The sequence below is a fragment of the Azolla caroliniana genome, unplaced genomic scaffold (assembly GCF_043228905.1).
Source record: "Azolla caroliniana isolate FFs.n. ecotype wild unplaced genomic scaffold, voAzoCaro1.0.p SCAF_20, whole genome shotgun sequence".
NCBI lineage: Eukaryota > Viridiplantae > Streptophyta > Polypodiopsida > Salviniales > Salviniaceae > Azolla > Azolla caroliniana.
This window is the reverse complement of record NW_028230455.1, coordinates 1,537,302-1,551,074: the sequence shown is the minus strand read 5'-3', so window position 1 is coordinate 1,551,074 and position 13,773 is coordinate 1,537,302. Positions and strand designations below refer to the sequence as shown.

Sequence of the window (13,773 nt, the reverse complement as noted above, 5' to 3'; positions counted from 1 at the left end):
ATGTTATTATCTGAATTCTGCCAATAAACCCTCCAACACATATCTCAAATGAAATCCTCGCTCGTACTTACATAAGAATCCAAACCAGATCTTATCTTCTTCGTCAACATCTCCAAACACTCATCCTTTTTGGAGTCATATATGGCCATCTCGTTGTCCATAAATCGCACCACGAACTCTACCTCTGTGTCAAGACGGAGTTCAACGGGAATAGAGTTGTACCTCGAAACAACCCTAACCTTCAGCTTCCGGATATATGTTTGCCGATTTCTATTGTACTTGATTTCAGGGTCCATGAATCTTCTGAGTGATCTTTGACGCTCATAGCAATTAAAGCATGCCCTCGAAGTACCCTCCTCCTCCTCTATACGCATCCCTCATGGTAGGACTATGTCTATTCCATGTTCTCTGCGTAAATGTGATTCCATGTCACTTTTTTTGCGATACCACCTTGGCGAGAGGCGGCAATACTCAGTATAGATACACACATGGGCCTGGTTCCCATTTGCATCTCTTCCAACCATATACAACGAGTCTGGGAGATGAGGATCTGTTCCTTCTTCCTTCTGTATGTGTTACATATTTAAGATTGACATATTGCAACGACACCAATTCCACGTACCATTTGGAGGAGCATCTTGGTCAAATGTTGCCATGGCATGTATCGGCTCGATCTGAGGCAGATGAACCACTAGTGTCTGATCCATTCTCTCCCCACCCTTAGACATGTCGGCTGACGAACTTCTCCAATGTCTTCTAACGAAGACCCTTTAACAAATCACGAGTCAACATACATGCATCAAACCCTAAACCAGTATTAGGGGAGATTGGTTCGTGACATACCTGTCTTGAGTTGGATATATGTAACCGTTATCGAAATCCCACCAATCTTGGTACTTAGACTTGGAAGCCATCTACCACCATTCAAGAAAATCATTTCGGTCACTGAATTAGAGATAAATATAATTGCATCATTTGGTTGGATATGATGTCTTAAACAATGATATCTTATATACCCACATATTATAAGGATCGGGAAAGGGGAAAAAATACCATTTGATGCCCTCTTGTGTCAATATGCAACACTAGACCTCACATACAATATGCAACTTCGTTTTCTCTTTTGCTTTGTCTTGCTGTGTGGGTTAACTCTAGAACCCCTACATTCTCAACACCCCATCATTTATGTCTCCATAGTAACCAACAAAATGGTATCTATTACCTCATATGAACCTAACCTTTTACTCCAAGACTAGAAGGCTTGGACCAACATTAACTGATAATTGAAGTTAAATGACACAATAAACCACCAACAATGTCCGAATGGCTGACAAAAATAGAGCATTGACTGCAACTCATGTGCAAATATTTCTAGTCAATATTTATATTAGAAAGCAAGCATTGGAGGTTTTTAAAATGCAAAAGAAAAAATACATCATTTCAAATTTTAAATACTTATGTAACAAGTAATCCAAATTATATGACTAATTATCCTCTTCTCATAGATACGCCGCTTGTCTTTTGAGCTCAAAAGTTCGCGAGGTCTCTTTCTTTCCTGTAGGGGCTTATATAGACATAGTTTGCAGAGAACACCGATACAGAACGAGCGCTTGGTCCCCAGTCCGACAACATTCCATTCTCCCTTAAACTGTTAAGAATTAGGTAAGTAATTAAGTAATGGTTAATTAGTACCTAATTATGTGATTAAGTGATATGTGTGTGTATGTGTGTGAGAGGAAGAGAGAGAGAGAGAGAGAGATACACTTATGAACAACACAAGATGGGGGATGAGTAAGTATATTAAATTAACATTATCATCATCAAATACAAAAATACCCGTAATGAGGTATATATACATCTCATGTGCAAAGGTGCACATGTGTGAGTAGAATATAGGTACTAATGTGTAAGTCCTATATTAAATGTACTTAGGAGTGGAGGATCTAGAATATCCCACTTAAGTACAAGGTCCTATTTAAGGCGTTATAGTCAACACTTCTAACTAGATTCTATCTAGGTAACTACGAAGTTACATTGTTGACTAACTAACTAAACTAAGTTGAGCTTGATCTCTCAACACGCCCCCTCAAGCTCAAGTGTGAGGCGTCCGACATCCGGCATTGTTTTCGGCGTTGTCCGGCTTTCGATGTCGTCTTCTGTGTGGCTTCCGTCCGGCCTTTGGCTTTCTTCGCCGATGTGAACACCTTCTTTACTCCGGGTGTCCGCATGATGGGTACACCGAACTCACTATCTAGTGAGGGAGCCGATCCATCTGAATCATTGTCGTCGGGGTGATCGACTTCGTATTCGGGCATCTTACCTTTGCCTTTGTCCAAGTTTGTACTTGGTCGCGAAGTGCTTGGGTCGCGTGGGGGCTCTTGTGGCCCACTAGGCTTTGCCGTAATCGAACTTTCTTCGAACATGTGTTCAAAGCGATCTCCATCTTCTACCTCTTGTTCGGCGGATTCCGGGTCGAGCGGAGTCGGAGTCGTAGTTGTCTCTAGTGCGTACCACGATGCAGACTCGTTGAAGACTACGTCTTGACTTCCCGAACCACTCGGGTAGAAGGGTTGTAACACTTGTACGCCTTCTTCTTGGACGAGTATCCTATGAGGATACATTCCTCCGACTTCGCGTCGGGCTTCTGTCGGCTTTTGATCGGGATGCGTACATTCGCAATGCTACCGAACACCTTGAGGTGCGATAGGATCGGCTTCCTTCCAACGGGGAGCTCGTATGGAGTTAGCTCATGGACTCCATTGGTGGGGCATCGATCATGAGATAGACGGTCGTGGATGCTGCTTCGGCCCAATAGAAATTCGGCATGTGCTTCTCATGCATCATGGCGCGTGCTACCTTGAGTATTTGCCGATTTTTTCTTTCAGCGACTCCATTATGTTGGGGTGTGTGTCGGCATGAGAATTCTCTCCAAATGCCTTCACTTTGGAGGTAGGAGGTGAACTCGTCAGAGAAGTACTCCTTTCCTCCATCCGATCGTAGGCATCAAATGTGCCGACCGGTTTCTTTTTCGACTTGCCCCTTGAGCTTTTGGAAGTGGGAGAACACTTCGCTCTTCTTCTTCATCGGGTAGATCCACGCGTAACACGAGTAGTCGTCGATGAAGGTTACATAGTATCGGCATTCGCCGATCGTCGGCGTTTGAGCCAGTCCCCATACATCCGAGTGTATGACGTCGAGGAGGCCTTTGCTTGCGGAGCTCTCCTTCAGGAATGGGAGTCGATGTTGTTTGCCGAGTTGACACGCTTCACATACTCGGTCGACTCGAATGTCGGAAGTCCGATGACGACTCCCTTCGTTTGCATAGCTTGGAGCCGTTGGAGGTTGATGTGGCTAATTCTTTTGTGCCACAACTCGATGTTCGTCTCGTTTTTGAGACCTTTAGCGTACATTGCCGATTTCACCTCGTTCGAATCGAGGATAAACATTCGGCCTTCTCTCCGCCCCTCAACTACGACTTGACCATCTTTCTCGATGAAGCATCCGTCTTTGGTGAAGCAAACTCGCATGCCTTGCTCCACGATTTGGCCGACTGAGACCAAATTCTTTGTTATTGTGGGCACGTGCAAGACAATCTTGATGCAAGTTTGCTCACCTTCTTTCCCGAATGGGACATTGCCGATATGCCGAATGGGATGTGTGGTGTCGTCTCCCGTCTCTATAAAGCCGGGTCGATCCGGTGTTCATAAATCGCGAAACCACTCTTCGTGGGATGTCATGTGATGTGAGGCACCGGAATCTACGAACCACACGTCTTCCGGATTGGAGATGCTTGCAGAATCGGAGGCAGTCATAGAGTTTGCCCTATGCCGCATTACGAATAGTCCGCCATAATCCTCATATTCAGAGTTGTTGGCGTAGTTTGTGAGTTGTCGGCTTGTCGACGCCGACTCGCTTCTTTTCTTCCGACACTGCGCCTTATAATGGCCGATTTTGCTGCAATAATTGCAAGTTGCGGGCCTCGTTTGCCAACCTTGTTTGGCTTGGAAGCTCCCCCTTCTTTCAAAGGTTCCTCGATGGCTTCCTCTTCTACCGCCACGACCTCTTCCTCGACCACCATCCGAATTCGAGAAGAACATTTGTCCTTCTGGTGCCTTGCTTTTGGTTCAAACGTGGTTTTCTTCGACCAATAACATCGATTGGAGGTCGAAGAACGAAGGAGGGTTATCTCTCACCAAGATTGCCATCTGTAGTGGATCAAATCGTTGTGCGAGGCCGCCCAAGCATATACTTGAACCATCTCATCTTCGTCGACGTTTATGTTGATGGAGCCAAGAGAGTCACAAATGCTCTTGATTTTGGCGGTGTAGTCTGACACGGACATGTCTTTTTGCCGAATGTTATTCAACTCTTGACGGAGTTGAAGTTTGCGGGCGGTCGTGTTGGCGGCGAACATTTTCTTTAAGTTCTCCCACGCCTCTTTAGGCGTCTTGGTGTCTCAAATGTGGCTAAGCATTTGGTCGTGAACACATGTTGCTAAGCAATACATTACCCGACTCGCTCCTTGCTCCCACGTTAGGTAGTTGGCGTTTGTGTTGTCGGGCTTGTTCTCGTGTGCGCCGTTGATGTAGCTCCAATACCCTTGGCCAACGAGGTATTGGGTCATCTTGTACTCCCAAGATGAATAATTGCTCTGGTCTAGCTTTTCGCTAGGGAGCGAGCTACCCATTTGTGTGTTCATGTTGTTTTGTGTCTTCCTTGTTGGCTCTGCTTTCTTCGATCATGTACTTGTGCTACGTAGCGGCACTATGGTCGCGGATGGCCGGAATTTGTCGTCGGCATTTTGAACACACAATCACGAAGTCGGGTGGGCTTAGTGGAGTTTCTAAACCACACGCTCTGATACCATGTTAAGAATTAGGTATGTAATTAAGTAATGGTTAATTAGTACCTAATTATGTGATTAAGTGATAAGTGGAAGATTAAGTGATATGTGTGTGTATGTGTGTGAGAGGAAGAGAGAGAGAGAGATACACTTATGAACAACACAAGATGGGGGATGAGTAAGTATATTAGATTAACATTATCATCATCAAATACAAAAATACCCACAATGAGGTATATATACATCTCATGTGCAAAGGTGCACATATGTGAGTAGAATATAGGTACTAATGTGTAAGTCCTATATTAAATGTACTTGTCATGATATGGCAAGACTCGAACCCATGACCTTATGCTACATGGGTCGAGCTCTTACCATTAGACTATGAATTGTATTTTGTAGGATATTATTTTCATTTATGCTTTATCATAGGAAATTGATGTATATTCCAGATCTCTCTGGAACATTCTAGAAGTTCCAGGATTATTCCTAAAAACACTATAAAAGGAGGCACAAGGCATTGTTTTGAACCAAATTGGTTCAACACCAGTCTTAAGCCTCTTAGCCGATTTGTACTTATCTTTCATATAGTATAAGAGTTGTTGTCATCATCCTATTTCTCTCTCTCTCCTCTTCTCACTTCCTCTCTCTCGGGAATCTTACGCAGTCCTGTCCTCTTAGTACTAATAGTACTACTCTTCTTAGTACTAATTTCATCTCTGCTTTAGTACTATTCCTGATAGTTTGAACCAATTTTTTCCTCTTTCCTCCAGCCTACTTGTCGTTCTCCCTCATTCTCCTATCCTTTTCCCCCTACTATGGCTACTGTTAGCGCCCAAGAATATCAATCCATGTTCTCCGAGTTACAGTGCCTAAAAGAAAAGTTTGTTGCCCTAGAACAAGAAAACCAACGACTGATAGGGGATCTGCAACAAATCGCTCTAGAAAAGCAACAAACGCAGCAACAACATGGGGAGTTAGCGTTACGGGTGCAACAACTCGAAGCGGCATTGCAACAACAAGGATCAAGTCCCCAAGGATTTCATAAAGAGCCGAAGATTGGACTTCCTGTGAAATTTGATGGAACGCAATCGCAATTCAGGGGATTCCTTAATCAGGTACGATTAGTCCTCCAAATGCATCCTTCCCGATACCCCACTGATGCATCCCGAGTCGGCTTAATAGGCACGTTGCTTAGCGGCTCAGCCTTAGCATGGTTCGCTCCGCTTCTAGAAAAACAGTCGCCCTTGCTTAATAACTTTGAAGATTTTATTAGTGAGTTCAAAGCCTGCTTTGGAGACACCGACAACATCAGGACGACGATCAACAAGATCCGGCGATTGCGTCAAGGCGATCGTCCAGCCTCTGCCTATGCGGCGGATTTCCGCCTACTCACTTCCGACATACCCTGGGATGATCAAGCACTAATGGAGCAGTTTCGCTATGGCCTGCGAAATGATGTCAAACATCTACTTCTAACCTTCCCCGAAGAACCAAAGTCTCTTACAGAGGCAATCAATCGAGCGGTCCGATGTGACAACCGCCTCTTCGAACGGCGTTCGGAACGTCAATTACAGATACCACGCGCTAGGCTGGAGCCCACTTACGCCGCAATCGCGGCTAGACCATTTGCACGAGACATTCCTCAAGCAAATACTTCGACACCGATGGAGATCGATACCATGCGTCGACGCGGCCCGTTATCGGAAGAAGAAAAGCAACGACGACGTGCAAATTGATTATGTCTTTATTGCGGTGGACCAGGGCATATCGCAATCAATTGTCCCCATAGGCCAAGAAGACAGGTAAATCAAATTGTAGCCTGTACTAAACCCGAGTCAATTCTTCCCTTAGGAGTGTCTGATAGTATTAATAGTACTAATAGAGTGTTTGATAGTATTCATAGTACTAATAGCCCAAGTATCTCAAATAAATTTGAAATCCTTAGTCAATTAGATGAAGAGTTAAACGATTGAGTCCAGCCAAAATAGGAGCCGTTTGGTTGGACAACAGCCCTAGATCTGTACAGCCCATTAGTGGTTCCATTCCTTCCAAGCAAGTTAGCAATGTGTTCCTAGCCCAAGTCATTGTTAGTACTAAAAGTATTCCCCCAGTACCCGTCCTAGCACTTTTAGATTCCGGAGCTAATTCCTGTTTCATGGATCGAAATTTTGCCCAAGCTTCTCAGATATCCTTAAGAAAACTTCCTTGTCCCGCATCTGTAGTAGTCATTGATGGTCGTCCCATTTCTTCCGGGAATATTATAAAAGAATCAGAACCCATTCAAGTTGTCCTAGGTAGTTTTGTGTGTGTAATATCATTTAATATAATTAGTAGTCCAGAGCATCCCATTGTCCTAGGATTACCTTGGTTTGAATTACATAATCCAGCCATAGATTGGAGAACAAGAGAAGTCCGATATCGACCACCCCAAGAATCAACTCACCAAGTTTCGACCATTTCACTCCATCAACTACGCGAAGAAGGACCCAAGGAGGCAATGTTCCTATTTGCAATATCAGTACATCCTTCCAGCACTATTAAGAAGGACTCCTCAGTACAACTTCCAGCAAAATATCATCCTTATGCCAATATATTTGACAAGGTAAAAGTCGGTACCCTTCCTCATCACCGTCCCTATGACTGTCCCATCGATTTACAACCAGGAACCGAGCCACCATGGGGACCAATTTACAACTTGTCACCCACCGAGTTAGCAAGTCCTTCGAGCCTACATAGAGGAGAACTTGGCAAGCGGGTTCATCCGCCATTCGAAATCTCCGGCCGGTGCACCCATCTTCTTTGTCAAGAAGAAAGATGGCTCACTTCGTCTTGTCGTTGATTACCGCGGATTGAATAAAGTCACCATCCGGAATAGGTATGCACTTCCTCTTATATCAAGTCTTTTAGAGCGAGTTAATGGTGCCAAGTTTTTTACTAAAATCGACCTACGAGGAGCGTATAATCTCGTGCGGATCCGACCGAGAGATGAGTGGAAGACCGCCTTTCGCACGCGGTATGGGCATTTCGAGTATACTGTTATGCCGTTTGGCCTAACCAATGCACCCGCAGTCTTCCAACACATGGCAAATGATATATTCAGAGACCTCTTGGATATCTGTTTGATCATTTATCTGGATGATCTGTTGATTTATTCGAAGACCCAGGAAGAGCACGATTCTCATGTACTATTAGTACTAAAGCGACTCCGCGAGAATGGTCTTTATGCCAAGCTAGAAAAATGTAGCTTTGACTGCAAGCAAGTGGAATTTCTAGGCTATGTCATCTCCTCAAAGGGCATCGCCATGGATCCAGCTAAAATCCAAACTGTACTAGAGTGGCAAATTACACGGTCGGTACGAGATGTACAATGTTTTCTAGGTTTTGCTAACTTCTACTGTAAGTTTATACAGGATTACTCGAAGATTATTTTACCTCTCACACAACTTACGAAGAAGGGGCAAGCATTTCTTTGGTCCATAGAAGCAGATATGGCTTTTCGGCATCTTAAGAAAGCCTTTACATCAGCACCGATTCTAGCTCATGTGGATACAAGCAAACCATTCATCATGGAGGCCGACGCATCAGATTTCGCCCTCGGTAGCATCCTTTCTCAACAAGGCGATAAAGAAGAGTTGCATCCGGTGGCTTTCCATTCGCGCAAATTCGATGTCGCAGAAATCAACTACGAAATACATGACAAGGAGTTATTAACCATCGTGGATTCATTTGTACAATGGCGGCATTTCTTAGAGGGCTCTCCACATCAGGTCATTGTCTTTAGCGATCATAATAATCTTTCCTATTTTCAGAACGCTCGCGTACTAAATCGACGGCAAGCTCGGTGGGCGCAATTCCTCACGCGTTTCGACTTCAAAATCACATATCGACCGGGGAAGCAGCAAGGAAAAGCAGATGCACTATCACGGCGTTCATATCTTGCACCTCGTCCTGGTGACGCAACATTTGATAATCAAAAGCAAGTAATCTTGGGACCAACACGATTGCACACGACGCGGATTTTTCACACCCCGATGGATTCACGGATTACCAATGACATACATGCAACCTTGAAGACGGATAGTTTTGCTTAAGACATCCTGGCGCACATTGATACTTCTCGGGCATCCTGTTCTCAGTCTCAACAACCAGGTATTGACTACCGACAATTCGAATATCATGATGGTTTGTTATTCTTTAAAAAGCGCGTATATGTCCCCGATTGCTCCTGTCGCCTTCAAATCGTCCAACATTGTCACGACACCCATACGACGGGACATTTCGGTAGTACTAAGACGTTGGAGCTAGTGCAACGATCTTTTTGGTGGCCCCACATGCGCCGTTTTGTCGACGACTACGTTCGGACCTGTGATGCTTGCTGCCGAGCAAAGATGCCACGACACCATCCATATGGCTTGTTGGAACCTTTACCGATTCCAAGTAAGCCATGGCAGTCTATTTGTCTTGATTTTATCACAGATCTGCCGGTCTCGAAGGGGTTCGATGCTATCCTAACCGTCGTCGATCGATATACGAAGATGGCACATTTTGTGCCATGTACTAAAGCCATCACTAGCGAGGAAACCGCCGCTCTTGTTATGCGTGAGGTATTTCAGCATCATGGCCTCCCAGACAGTATTATCAGTGACCGAGGCCCGCAATTTGTCTCCAAATTTTGGCAGCATCTCTTCAAGATGCTCAAGGTCTCCTACAACCTCTCCTCCGGCTACCATCCTCAGACCGACGGACAGGCGGAACGAACAAACCAAACGCTAGAGCAATATCTCTGGTGTTTCCTGAGTTATCAACAGGACGATTGGGCCGAGATTCTCCACTTTGCGGAGTTTGCGTATAATAATGCTATTCACTCCTAGACTCGGGTCTCCCCATTTTTCGCTTATACCGGTTTCCATCCTCGGTGGTCGGTGATCGACACTCCGGAGCTACCTACCAACCCTCGTGCCGAGGATCATTTGGAGAGGCTACGCAAGATCCAGATGGATCTCTCTACTCACCTTCGTCATGCTCAACACACACAGAAGACTTATGCGGATCGTCATCGGATTCCCTCCTCTTTTGCCATCGGAGATCGAGTATGGCTCTTACATCGTCACATCAAGACTACTCGACCGTGCGATAAGTTGGATTATCGACGACTCGGTCCTTTTCGTATTACGGGGAAGATTAATGATGTCACCTTCCGCCTTGATCTCCCTCCGCAACTTCAGATACATCCGGTTTTCCATTGTTCTCTTCTTGAGCCTTATAAAGCAAACACCATTCCTGATCATGTGACACCGCCGCCGCCGCCGCCGCTAGAGTTGGACGTCGGCCCGGAGTATGAAGTTGCTGCCATCCTCAATTCCAAACTTGTTCGCAACAAACTTTATTACTTGGTCGATTGGCTCGGTTATAGTCCGAGCGAACGTACTTGGGAACCCGTCGAGCATGTTGCCAATGCACAAGATCTTCTTGCTGATTTCCACTGAAAGTATCTGGACAAACCCGGTCCGCAATTAGCGTCGACTCGTTCCACTCGTCGTCTTTAAGGGGGAGATAGTGTCATGATATGGCAAGACTCGAACCCATGACCTTATGCTACATGGGTCGAGCTCTTACCATTAGACTATGAATTATATTTTGTAAAATATTATTTTCATTTATGCTTTATCATAGGAAATTGATGTATATTCCAGATCTCTCTGGAACATTCTAGAAGTTCCAGGATTATTCCTAAAAACACTATAAATGGAGGCACAAGGCATTGTTTTGAACCAAATTGGTTCAACACCAGTCTTAAGCCTCTTAGCCGATTTGTACTTATCTTTCATATAGTATAAGAGTTGTTGTCATCATCCTATTTCTCTCTCTCTCCTCTTCTCACTTCCTCTCTCTCGGGAATCTTACGCAGTCCTGTCCTCTTAGTACTAATAGTACTATTCTTAATACTAATTCCATCTCTACTTTAGTACTATTCCTGACAGTACTTAGGCGTGGAGGATCTAGAATATCCCACTTAAGTACAAGGTCCTATTTAAGGCGTTATAGTCAACACTTCTAACTAGATTCTATCTAGGTAACTACGAAGTTACATTGTTGACTAACTAACTAAACTAAGTTGAGCTTGATCTCTCAACAAAAATGTAATGTCTTTCTCAGCCCTCTCTCCCGTCCTTTATAGGTCCCCGAGGAAGGAGCCATCACATCCTGTAATTACATGATCTTTATTCTCTATCGCTTCGGACAGAGTTTCGTTTCGATTTCTCAATCTATTTAATGTGTCTACATCAAAGGTTGTCCACATCATGCCGACCTATTCTTAGACTATGTACAAATAATTTACAACTGCATGCATCCGTGTATGTTGCAGTTCACGCGCTCAGGTCTCTGTTTATGCTCGTAGCCAGTTTTCCTCACGATAGTGGAAACGTATGTGAGGACCTGTCGGTTATGCTCAACAAACAACACAAAAGGAAGGCAAGAAGATATAGAAAGATGATAGACACAGATGAAACTTTAATGAAAGCTCTCTTTATTTCTGTTCTCTCTCTCTCTCTACGTTAATATAACTTTCTTTCTTTCTTTCTCTCTCTTTATAATGTTAGGTTATCGCTTATATACTAAGCCCTAACTCTTTAGACGAGTTCACACTAGGATACAAAGTGGAAGGAGTCGGTCTTTTATGCCAACAAGCAGGAACGAATTAGAGATAGTCGATTCGATCGAGAAGAGTGATTTGGGAGATCTGAATCGCATTAAGGCCAAGCGGACAAGGTGGTAACCAAAGCCGACGCCAATACGGAGGAGTCGACTGGTCGAGGCGCGCTGCTGACAAGGGACTGGGTAGTAGACAAGCCGACCGAGCAGGTCGAGGAGTGCAGAATCGAAGGGGTCGAGAAGCGTTGGACCAGAGGGGTCGTGGGATGCAGAACCAAACCGGACGAGGAGCACGAGCGAGGCGTCGAGACGCCAGGAGCACCTAGAACGATGGACCAGCCGAAGCTGACACGACGGGAGTCTAAACTATGGGTTTGATTTTAATGTTTTAAGTTTTAAGTTGAAACTAAATTTTTTACTAACCTTTTTCTCCCCCAAAAAGATAACCTTTTTTCCAAAACAATAACCACTTTTTTTCCAAAAAAATACCCTCCTTTTTCCCAAAAGAAAACCTTTTTTTACATACTTATTAGTAAAAACATCAACACGATATTTATTTTATGTATTTCATTATCTTTGTGAGATAGTTATGCTTATTTGTGTATCTTTGTGTACCTTTTATAGTAATGACATGTATAACAATGTAGCATTATATAGAGCTTTTCATTTTTTAAATTTGTATGTCAAATGACATGTTGGTTTTTGCAATCTTATGTCATATGACATACATCTTTTAAAAATGCTCGTAAAAAAACTTCGATACCAACCCATCAAATTTAGGCCATGTGTGGAAGTATTTTGGTAACACGAGAAGAGGGGTATTTCAAATATTTGGAATATATTAGGGGGAAGTGCATGTGTATGTGAGTAGGTAGGAAGGAAAGAAGGAAAAGGTGTGAAACCTAGACTTAGTATTGAGTCTAAGTTTAGAACCTAGGATCAAGGGTGACGCCCTCTGTTCGATCAATGTCATCATCGATGATGACGAGATGGTGCAAATATGCCTTGGTGGCTTAGCACCTCGATTTGGCTCGATTAGATCGGCCATCCTTGCGAGAGAGAATCCTCCTTCCTTTTTTGATCTCCAATCGTTATTGCTTGTCAAGGAGAATCACGTGCATCAAAGGAACAACACGCACGACAGACAAGTGTTGTATTCGAATTTCGATGGAGGAAGAGGACACGGTCGCGAAAGGAGAGGCCGATTCAGCCAAGGCCGACACAATCATGAGCGTAACCCCCACCAATGGCAAGCGGACAGATTCGGTCCTAGAGAGTTCGGCAAAAGGGGGAGTCATCACGCTTGACCAAGCAATCGTAGAAACCCAATCGAATGCGGGTATTGTAGAAAACTCGGCCATTACGAAGAGGAGTGCCGAAAGAAGAAACAACAGGTAGGCCAACAACTTACTAATTACGCTTCGAATTCTGACAACAACGACCGTGGCGGAATGTTCATAATGAAACATGAAGCGCACTCGAGGTCTGCACAGGCTTCAACTAGCGCCTCCACCTCAAATAATGTATGATTTATCGATTCAGGAGTGTCAAATCACATGACATCTCATGAAGATTGGTTTCGGGAATTACGAAAACCCGAACGTCTCGAATATGTCGAAACAGGCGATGACACAACTCATCCAATACAGCATATTAGGAACTTCCCATTCGGAAGTGACGGAAAACAAATCTACTTGAAGAACGTGTTGCATGTCCCTACCATTACGAAAAACCTAGTCTTGGTCGGCCAGATTGTTGAACAAGGAATGCAAGTACCATTCAATAACGATGGGTGCTTCATCGAGAGAGGCGAACAAGCTAATGTATATATGCATTGTTAATAAATATGACAGAACGATTTTTTATAACATGTTTAGTTTTCTTCAAAGCATGTAATTTATAATGTGTTTGGTGATTCTTTTTAAAGCATGATTTTCAAAAGCACAACGTAATTTATTACAACTTCTTTGTATTGTTTTATACAAGACATGCAATGTCTTGTTATATTGTAATTCATCTCCACGCACTGAGCACTTCCACTACTTGTTCCATATGAATTTGGAAAAGAGTCCTCATTGTGAAACTTCCCTATACATGATGGAACCAAAACTGGACCACTCTACAAAGCATCAAACAACATTTTAGAAGTTCCAAGCTAGGGCCAATCCCATGTTCAAGTGAATGGTCAAGAGCTATTGTTCCAACACACCATTATCTATAATCTCAAGCAAAATATATCTCAAGGCCTAAGCATTGAAACCCTTGCACTTTTA

The 13,773-nt window shown here is 43.8% G+C and overlaps 1 long non-coding RNA gene across 1 annotated transcript; it reads right to left on the bottom strand.

Annotated features, from left to right (window-relative positions):
* Nucleotides 1-440: 440 nt before the first annotated feature.
* LOC147850756 (uncharacterized) lies at nucleotides 441-886 on the bottom strand. The gene is made up of 3 exons (XR_015531591.1): nucleotides 844-886; nucleotides 623-768; nucleotides 441-559 (listed from the first exon to the last, which is right to left on the bottom strand). It is a non-coding gene; the product is annotated as an uncharacterized LOC147850756 (long non-coding RNA).
* Between the last annotated feature and the right edge of the window lie 12,887 nt (nucleotides 887-13,773).